This window comes from Eulemur rufifrons, chromosome 15 (assembly GCF_041146395.1).
Source record: "Eulemur rufifrons isolate Redbay chromosome 15, OSU_ERuf_1, whole genome shotgun sequence".
Taxonomy (NCBI): domain Eukaryota; kingdom Metazoa; phylum Chordata; class Mammalia; order Primates; family Lemuridae; genus Eulemur; species Eulemur rufifrons.
In genome coordinates this window covers 38,827,740-38,837,297 of record NC_090997.1, presented here as the reverse complement: position 1 = coordinate 38,837,297, position 9,558 = coordinate 38,827,740, and the positions used below count along the sequence as shown (strand labels likewise).

General features: G+C 39.2%; 1 pseudogene; it reads right to left on the bottom strand.

Annotated features, from left to right (window-relative positions):
- Nucleotides 1–1,673: 1,673 nt before the first annotated feature.
- On the bottom strand, nucleotides 1,674–5,136 carry LOC138395960 (activating signal cointegrator 1 complex subunit 1 pseudogene; annotated as a pseudogene).
- Nucleotides 5,137–9,558: the final 4,422 nt, after the last annotated feature.

Here is a 9,558-nt window from a genome sequence, read left to right as displayed (position 1 = left end):
CACCAAGAGAATGTTTTTCTTTGGTCCACCATAAACCAAAAAGGGGGAGAGAATAACAAGAACCCTTAAAGAAGGGGAGAATAACAAGATCAAACTTCACAGGGAATACACTTGACAGATGAGCTGCATTAACCACATAGTGAGTGAGTTCCAAAACTGTGAAAGTCTTAAGTTGCTCAATTAGGATGGAAAGTAGTCTAATGAAAAGTTTGAGGTATACCTTTATACAACCAGTTCTTGAGAGCCTGGTTTGACCAACACAACACAGTGGAGCTCCATGAAGACAGTTAAGCTCCCTCGACGCTAGAGGGCAGTGCCAGTGTTGGCTGGCGAGGCTTCAGAGACCAGCTCAAAGGCGAACAGGGTGTGGCCTGGTCACAGCCTGAGCTCTCAGAGAAGTGGATGACAGAGTATCACCCTGCCATAGCTTGAATTCTCAAGTGTCTGTCAAACTCTTGGGTTTATACCTATTTTAAAGTCCAGTAGTTGAGGTTAAAAGTTCACATATGGGGTCTGTTAAGGTGTGACGTCTCATTGTCTCATTCTCAAGGGAAGGGAGAATTCACTCCAAGTTCTTTTTTTTTTTTCTTTTTTTTTTTTATTCATGATAAATTATTAAGTGAACAGTGCAAGTTAAAAACAATAGTTTCATATTTTTTCCCCACCCCCCCCTTTCCCGAGTCAGCCAAGTTCTTTTCACAGCAAAACATGTATCTCTCAAGGAGCAAACTATATAAGTGTTTGGAATCATTTTAAACCTACATAATACCACCCTAGGTTAGATTTTTTTTTTTTTTTTTTGACATAGGGTTTGGCTCTGTCACCCAGGCTGAATTGCAGTGGTGTAATCATAGCTCACTGCAGCCTCGAACTCCTACGTTAAATCTTATGTCCACATTTGCCCACATCAAATTTCTTGCCATTCTTTCTTTCAGTGTTTTCCTCTTACAACTCTGTACATTTTCTGTGCTGTTGTTCTCACTTGGGAATTACTAGTCCCCTATGTGTCAACAAGTATCAGTCTTCCTCCAGGTAAATTAAAAATTTCTAATACACCTGTGTGAAGATAAGATTATTTTAAGTGGGGATTTTTTTTGCATATTCAATTGTGTATTATTTTGACTGAAAAAGGGCAAGATGGTATATATTTACATTTCTTTGTTAGCAGCAGGTATATAGATGCATTTAACAAGTAGCAATCAGTAGTAGCAGTGATTCTTATATTTTATTTATTTGCTTATTTATTTATTTATTTATTTATGTATTGGTGGTTGCCGGGTATTGTTTAATGGGTATAGAGTTTTAATTTTACAAGATGAAAAAGTTGCAGAGACGGTGGTGATGGTTGCACAACATTACTAATGCATTTAATAATACTGAACTGCACGCTTAAAAATGGCTAAGGCAGTAAATTTTAGTGATATATATTTTACCACAAAAAAAAAAATTGAAGAAAAAAGAATAAGCCAAGGGTTATAGGCCAAGTTCTCCTCATCTTGGCTGACAGTTTGATGGCCATGAGCAGCCAACAGAGGCAATGTTGAGTCCACAGAGAACCACCCAGGAAAGTCACCATCCAAATTTCCACATCCCTCCTTGGCCATTAAAATGAAGACCATTTTCTTCAGCATCTTGTGAGGATGTTCAATTTCTCCTACTTTCCAAGATCCATCTCAGGCGAAGTCAGTTTGTCCAGAGGGGGCGTGGTTTCCAAAGCTGTCTACTGTGAACCTCTGAGAGATGTCAACTGAGTTGAGCTTTAGGGAATCAAAGTAGAAGTTCTCAAACAATTTTAAAATGTTTTGGCCATCGAATGATGCTCTTTCCTTGAAGATATATTTGCCATCCGCTGTGTAGAGATTGCACCTGCCTTCAGCATTGGGGTCTTCCCTGAATAGTGTATTCATGTAGCATGCAATTTCACACTATTCCACTTTCACTATTAGTCTAGATGCCTGAAAACATTCCAGCACTTGATCAACTAATTTCTGCAGCCTGCTGGAGCCACCTTTCATGTGGACTTTGATCCACCATGCCAGGATCAACATTCATGTATTCTATCCTTGCCATCTCTACTTCCAGGGACCACCCCCAGAAATGAATTATTGAATTAATGAATTCCTCTTTACACTACTGTAGCATCTCACATGTCTGCTGGACCTCTTCCTCACTCAAAAGTAACACCATCCCAACAGTTAGATGAAGCTTTTTGGGATTCTGGAAAATGCTGCTACAAGGCCATGATCCACGGAACACTTCTCCAGTACTTCTTCCTGGAACCTCAGGAATCCTTCCTGAACCTCAACTTCATTGAGGAAAAAGGCAAGGAAGTGACTGAAGGGCTGCTTTCTTCTAAAAGTGTCCAAAAGAACACACCAATCAGAGTTCCGGCTAAAATTACACCATTTCAGTGCTGGCCAGTGATTACAATTTCTCCATCTTGTCCGGGGTTAGGAATGTTAATAGAAGTTTTGGTCTCCATTTCTATTTTCTTCCTAGTGTCCCCTCTCTTTCCAACTATATGCTTGTAGAGCAGGCTGGGAGCCTTCACAATAGACCAGAATCCTTGTGGGGTCTGCTCCAACTTGTAGGCATCACAGGGCTCATAAGTACCCTCTATGGAGCCTTGATAGACATCCTCATCATCTTCTTCATGTTGATAAGTCTGTTCGGATGGAATTCTGCCTGTAATTGTGACCAGCTGTGAGCACAGACCTTCTATGACACTTTCTCCAAATAATATTCCAGTGAAGACCTGCAGGGACTAGGAAAATGGAGAAGGTAGGAGGAGACACAAGAGGCTGTTGCAGCAGGCGTATATGTAAAAGGAAATTTGTCAGGCCGCGCAGGGCTGAGTGCGCATTGATTCTCATGTTTTAATAGAATCATTTGGCATCCACTAGGCAGGCACAATTACAATAGTCATCATCAATGATTAGTATTTATTTCATAAATTAATCTGTAGATTCAATGCAATCCTAATGAAAATCTCAGCAAGCTTTTTTTTGACATTGATAAACTGATTCTAAAATTTATATGGAAATGCAGAGGACCCATAGTAGCCAAGACAAACTGAAAAAGAAGAGCAAAGTTGGAGGAAAACCACTATCTGATTTCAAGTCTTACTAAGCAATAATAATCAAGACAAGGTAGCATTGGCCTCAAAATAGACAACTAGATCAGCAAAACAGAATAGAGGACCTAGAAATAGACTTATACATATATGGACAACTGATTTTCAACAAAGGTGTAAAGGCAATCCAGTGAAGAAAGGATAGTCTTTTCAATAAATGGTGCTGAAACAATTGAATATACATATGCAAAAAAATGAACATTGATGTACACTTCACAACATATACAAAAATTAACTCAAAATGGAATATAGACCAAAATGATCTAAAGCATTATCCATAAAAGAACAAACTGATAAATTGGACTTTATAAAGATTAAAAATTTCTGATCTTCAGAAAACACTGTCAAGAGAATGAAGAGACAAGCTACAGACCATGAGAAAATATTTGCAAATTATATATCTAGTAAAGCACTTACATCCAGAATGTCTAAAGAATTCTCAGCACTCAGTAATGAGAAAACAACCCAATTTAAAAGGCTGGGGGAGAGGAGAGGCTAGGAGAAGGTCATGCAAAATATTTGAACAGATGCCTCACCAAAGAAGAGGGTAAATAAAGCACATGAAAAAATGCTCAACAACATTAGTCATTAGAGAAATGCAAATTTAAACCACAATGCAGTATCATTACAAACCTATCAAAATGGTTAGAATGTCAAAGACTGACCACACCCAAGTGTTAGTGAGGATGTGGAACAACTGCTGGTATGAATATAAAATGGCACAATTTAGAAACTATTGTGTAGTTTTTTAAAAAGTTAAGCATACACTTACCATGTGATCCAGCCATTATACTCCTGGACATTTTTCCCCAAAGAAATGAAAGCATATGTCATGTACACTTGTACATGAGTGCATGAGCATTCATAGCAGCTTTATTTGTAAGAGCCCCAAACTGCAAACAACTCAAATGCCCATCAACAGATGAGTGGATAAACAAATTGTGGTATACATACAATGGGCCGGGCGCGGTGGCTCACGCCTGTAATCCTAGCACTCTGGGAGGCCGAGGTGGGCGGATCGTTTGAGCTCAGGAGTTCGAGACCAGCCTGAGCAAGAGCGAGACCCCACCTCTACTAAAAATAGAAAGAAATTATATGGACAGCTAAAAATATATAGAAAAAAAAAAATTAGCCGGGCATGGTGGCGCATGCCTGTAGTCCCAGCTACTCGGGAGGCTGAGACAGGAGGATCGCTTGAGCTCAGGAGTTTGAGGTTGCTGTGAGCTAGGCTGACGCCACGGCACTCACTCTAGCCTGGGCAACAGAGTGAGACTCTGTCTCAAAAAAAATAAAATAAAATAAAATAAAATACAATACAATACATACAATGAAAAACTATTAGGTTGGTGCAAAAGTAATTGCAGTTTCAGCATTGTTGAAATTTGTTGTTTGATATTGGAATACATTCTTAAATAAATGTGGTTATGTTATGCATCATTTTAATACACATTTCTCTCTTTATGTTTTTTTGCTAATGACTTAATTGTTTATTTTATATTTATTTTAGACTATGGAAATGATGTTAGACAAAAAGCAAATGTGAGCAATTTTCTTTTTATTTATTTATTTATTTATTTTGAGACAGAGTCTCACTCTGTTGCCCGGGCTAGAGTGCCATGGTGTCAGCCTAGCTCACAGCAACCTCAAACTCCTGGGCTCAAGCAATCCTTCTGCCTCAGCCTCCTGAGTAGCTGGGACTACAGGAATGTGCCACCATGCACGGCTAATTTTTTCCCTATATTTTTAGTTGTCCAGCTAATTTCTTTCTATTTTTTCAGTAGAGACAGGGTCTTGCTCTTGCTCAGGCTGGTCTCGAACTCCTGAGCTCAAACAATTCACCCACCTCAGTCTCCCAAGTGCTAGGATTTCAGGCATGAGCTACCGCACCCGGCCCTCTTTTTTAATATATATATTTTTTATTTCAGAATATTATGGGGGTACAAATATTTAGGTTACATATATTGCTTTTGCCCCGCTGGAGTCAGAGCTACAAGCTTGTCCATCCCCCAGACCATGCACACCTTATTCGAGTTCAAAATGGGTCATAAAACAGTGGAGACAACTCACAACATCAACAACGCACTTGGCCCAGGAACAGCTAATGAGCGAGCGTACAGTGCAGTGGTGGTTCAAGATGTTTTGCAAAGGAGACAGAGCCTTGAAGCTGAGGAGCACAGTGGCCGGCCACTGGAAGTTGACAATGACCAGTTGAGAGCAATCATCGAAGCTGATCTTTATAACTACATGAGAAATTGCCTAAGAACTCAAGGTCAATCATTCTATGGTCATTTGGCATTTGAAGCAAATTGAAAAGGCGAAAAAGCTCAATAAGTGGGTGCCTGATGAGCTGACCAAAAATAAAAAAAATCATTGTTTCAAAGTGTTGTCTTCTCTCATTGTCTGTAACAACACACCATTTCTCAATCGGATTGTGACATGCCATGAAAAGTGGATCCTATACAATAACCAGCGATGACCAGCTCAGTGGCTGGACCGAGAAGCTCCAGAGCACTTCCCAAAGCCAAACGTGTACCAAAAAAAAGGTCATGGTCACTGTTTGGTGGTCTGCTGCCAGCCTGATCCACTCTAGCTTTCTGAATCCCAGCAAAACCATTACATCTGAGAAGTATGCTCAGCAAATCGATGAGATGCACCAAAAACTGCAACGCCTGCAGCCGGCATTGGTCAACAGAAAGGGCCCAATTCTTCTCCACAACATCCGACCACATGTTGCACAACCAATGCTTCAAAGGTTGAATAAATTGGGCTTCGAAGTTTTGCCTCATTTGCCATATTCACCTGACCTCTTGCCAACCCACTACCACTTCTTCAAGCATCTCAACAAATTTTTGCAGGGAAAAGGCTTCTACAACCAGCAGGATGCAGAAATGCTTTCTAAGAGTTCATCGAATCCCGAAGCACGGATTTTTATGCTACAGGAATAAACAAACTTATTTCTCGCTGGCAAACATGTGTTGATTGTAATGGTTCCTATTTTGCTTAATAAAGATGTGTTTGAGCCTAGTTATAATGATTTAAAATTTATGGTCCGAAACCACAATTACTTTTGCACCAAACTAATACTTTGCAATAAAAAAGAATGAACTATTGATACCTGCAACAACTTTGATGAATTTCAAAATAATTATGCTGAGTGAAAAATAAAGAGTACACAAGTTTATTTATATAAAATTCTAGAAAATGCAAACTAATCCGTAGTGACAGAGATCCGGTAAGTTGTTGCCTGGGGAGGAGCTGTAGGGAGGGGCTCACCACACAGGGGCAGCAGGAGAAAATACTTTGGAGATCTTGATTGTTGTGGGAGTGGTTAGATACTCTATTTGTCAAAACTCACAGAACTGTATTGCCTATATGATAGTATAACTTAAAATTACCTTTTAATAAATGAATTGATAGGCTCTTTGTATATACCAGAAATAAAATTGATTTTTAATAAAGAAAAAAGAATCTAAAAATATTAATTTTTCTCACTTTTTTCCTCTATGCTGCCCTATGAGATATTAATAATACCAAAGTATAATTCAGGAAAGGCAAAATTTAAAATTTTTTTAAAAATTATTCATTGTTCATCTAAAATTCAAATTTAACTAGATACACTGGTTATTGTTGTTTTTGGCTAAATCTGGCAACACCAACACATCTGTATGTATTATCTACCTATCTGGCATATGTCATGTCTATTTTTAAGCAATTTAACTTCATGGAGAAACTTCCAAGATGAACTGTGTGCAAACTATTTTCCTAGGTAATTAAACATAATGATCAGTGATTTAAAGTTATTTGATATAAACCAAACAAATGCTGGAAGACAACTACAAAAAGTAATTTTCATTTAAAGTAATTAAACCATTCTCATCGGCAATCGTAGGTTATCAGACCAGTTTTCTCTGAGGCCACCAACAGTCCAAGAAAATAAAACATCATTGGCATATATTGCAGAGGGGTTCATACAAATGTGGGATAAAATCACTAAGCCACAGGGTAAAAAAGGGAGAGATTAGAATAAAAACATTTCCCTGTTTTACCCTGCTAAATTAATGTCTTTTGTACTAAAGGAAGATGCCAGGACATGATTGCTGCTATCTACCTCTACTTGCAAGTCCAGGTTGCATATCTGTCTTGAACCAAACAGCAGTTTAAAGGAATGCAGATAGGCGTTAATATGGCCTTGGGCTCCGGGAGCACCCAAGGGAGGCCTTCCTCTGGGGCCAGGCAGGAGGCTGAGACCTGAATCAGACTGCCCAAAACAAAGATCAGAAAGCAGAAGATTTGGAAAGAATTTGGGCCCCAGGGATCTGCTTACCCTGGAGAAAAGATTGTATATGCTCCACCTTAAGGTGACTGGCTCGCCACCCACCAAAAAAGCCAAGAAACTGCTGAATAGGTGTGCTAAGTTCTCCTGTTTCTGAGTCTGGAAGAAAAGTTTGGGACCCTGGAGGCTTCTTCTAGTAGCTTACCTAGAGCCTAGCGACTTGCCTATCATTGCATTTCCAGTCCATGTGGTGAATGGCCACCATCTGTCACTCACTATACTGCCATAAGTTGGGCTGCTCCATCAACCAGCCCAGAACACATCAATGATGTAAAAACCCAGCTTAGGGCCCACAAGCCTGAGAGAGAAAGATCGGTGAGTACAGATACAATTTTCATGGTGAAACAAAACTGCTATAAGAGAAAGATGAAGGGAAAAGTGTTCAGGAAGATTCAGATGAACCACATACACACACAAACATTTTCTGGAGCTAAAACAAGCCATAACTTCCCTATGGAACAATTTAGCACATAAATTGAAAGAGAAGATAGTCATTATACAGGTCAAAAAGAATGGCAAATGTGTTTAATGAAAAAAAATAAAGGAATAGATCAAAAATATCAAGCAAATGCAAATGAAAAGAAACCAAGAGTGATGATATTACTGTCAGTCAAGGTTGATTTAAGGTCAAAGGCACTTAAGAGTAAAGAAGGACATTGATTAAAGGCTCAATACAATGGTCATTGTTGGGTTTTGATATGCAGGAACATCACCTGAGCAGATTAATGAGAAGAATGAAAGTGCCCCACGCATGGTTGGGGAGGAGGTAAGGAAGCAAAAGTGGCTCACCAGCCAAAGAGAGTAAGATTTTGGAGTTGCAGGCCAGCACTGAGCAAGGAGAGGTGAAGCACATGTAGGGAGAATAAAAGGAGGGCCTTCAATAGCCTAACAAAAGCTGTTGCCTTCAGAGAATAAAAAAAGTGAGGAATTTCCAACAGGGGGATGAAAAGTGGTTTCTAAGAACAAGAATGCTTAATATTTACTAATATGAACCTCCTCTGTGATCAGTCCCAAAACTTCAGTGAAAGTCAACCTCGCACAATATGGCAGCAAAAATTATACAGGGATACCTTGTTTTACTGCACTTCACTTTATTGTGCTTCATGGATATTGCGTGTTTTACAAATTGAAGCGAAGATTGGTGGCGACCTGGCATTAAGCAGGTCTATCAGTGTCATTTTTCAAACAGTATATGCTCATTTCATGTCTCTGTGTCATATTTTGCTAATATTCACAATATTTCAAGTTTTTCATTATTATTAAATGTGTTATGGTGATCTATGATCAGTGATCTTTGAGGTTACCATCGTAATTATAATTGTGCCACCTACCATGTCCATGCAAGGACAGCAAACTTATCAATAAAACTTGTGTGTGTTCTGACTGCTTGATCAAATAACCATTCCCCCATCTCTCTCCCGCAATTCCGGCCTCCCCATTTCCTAAGACACAACAATATTGAGCTTAGGCCAATTAGTAACCCTACAACGGCCTCTAAGTGTTTAAGTGAAAGGAAGAGTCTCCCCATCTCTCATTTTAAATCAAAAGTTAGAAATGATTAAGCATAGTGAGAAGGGCATGTTGAAAGCCAAGCTAGGCCTCTCTCTTGTGCCTAACAGTTAGCCAAGGTGTGGATGAAATCAAGAAATTCTTGAAGGATACTAAAAGTGTTACTCCAGTGCACAAACAGTAAGATAGCAAAACAGCCTTACTGCTGGTGTAGAGAAAGTTTTAGTGGTCTGAATAGAACATCAAAACAGCCATAATATTTCCTTAAGCCAAAGTCTGATCCAGAGCAACACCGAACTTTTCAATTCTGTGAAAGTTGAGAGAGGTGAGGAAGCTGCAGAAGAAAAGTTGGAAGCTGGAAGAGGTTGGTTCATGAAGTTTAAGGAAAGAAGCTATCTCCACAACATAAAAGTGCAAGGTGAAGCAGCAAGTGCTGATGGAGAAGCTGCAGCAAACTAGATCTATGGAGATCTAGAAGATATACTAAGATCACTGATGAAGGTGACTGCACTAAATAACAGATTTTCAATGTAGACTAAACAGCCTTCTACTGAAAGAAGATGTCATCTAGGACTTTCACAGC